This window comes from Wasmannia auropunctata, unplaced genomic scaffold (genome assembly GCF_000956235.1).
Source record: "Wasmannia auropunctata unplaced genomic scaffold, wasmannia.A_1.0 LD336088.1, whole genome shotgun sequence".
Lineage (NCBI taxonomy): Eukaryota > Metazoa > Arthropoda > Insecta > Hymenoptera > Formicidae > Wasmannia > Wasmannia auropunctata.
Genome location: NW_012026802.1, coordinates 4,335,210 through 4,336,231, shown reverse-complemented (window position 1 = coordinate 4,336,231; position 1,022 = coordinate 4,335,210). Strand labels below are relative to the sequence as shown.

At 25.0% G+C, this 1,022-nt stretch overlaps 1 protein-coding gene across 1 annotated transcript in view; it reads left to right on the top strand.

The window, feature by feature from the left end:
* LOC105448390 overlaps positions 1-1,022 on the top strand; it is a 6,289-nt gene that overhangs the window by 3,373 nt on the left and 1,894 nt on the right. The gene's annotated exons all lie outside the window — the stretch shown is intronic.

The following is a 1,022-nucleotide window of genomic DNA, read 5'->3' as shown; positions in this document are numbered from 1 at the left end:
TGTGCTCTTCCGATCTATATCAAAACTTTTATACACATGAAACATACAATTTTAGTTGAATAATTAAAGTTTATTTTCAATTAAAGACTTCATTACTTGAGTTTTATTTTTTAATTGTACAACAGTTTTATAAAGATAAGTATCATTTAGCTATTTTTTTTAAATTAAAGACAGAATCACTTGGGTTTTATTTTTTAATTTGGTACAATGATTTTTTGTTCAAAAAGTATGCCTATACTTGACAACTTTTTTTACCTTTTTTTAAAAGGTAATTTTTTAAATGTTATTATCTACCGTATATAAGCGATTAATAAAGAAATGTCATGTACATATATTGTTTATTATTTATGTATTGTATTTATTTTATTTTCTATTTATTATTAATTTAAATTTGACAAACACATCATATAATATATATTATCTTAATTAATATTATTAACTTTCAAAAATAAATTTATATTTTTGATTCTTTTCTTTATTATATATTAATATATAATAAATATAGTACGTAAAATTAATGGAAAATTAAATAAAAATTTTTAGTGATTGATTATTTTATTGATTATTTTATTGTAAATAGTAATATTTAACAATTTTAGCTGTATCATTGCTGTTTGTAATTGCTTTTAGCTTAAATGTATTTATAAATAAACGGAAAACATTTATAAAAAATATTTACTGATAAACGTTTATAAATAAATAGAATAATGTTTAGGGAAAAATTGAGGGTTTTTTCGGGATTCACTTAGGGAGATTCAGGGAGAATCCGAGGCTGCTTTAGGGGGAAGTCGGTAAAGGCATCTGGCAACACTGCCGTATAGTCACAGGTATTCACCCGACTTTTAGGTTACACGACAATTTCCATAAAAAAAGAGGGGATGTGGTTGGTAGCAACGAAAATCTCTAAGCATCCATAATTTAGTTTCTGCACGGTGGTAACATTGCCGTGTAGGTAGTGTAGGCTGCGGTAACCTTTTTGGCGCGCGCGTATGTCAAATAATAAATAATATAATATAAACGTA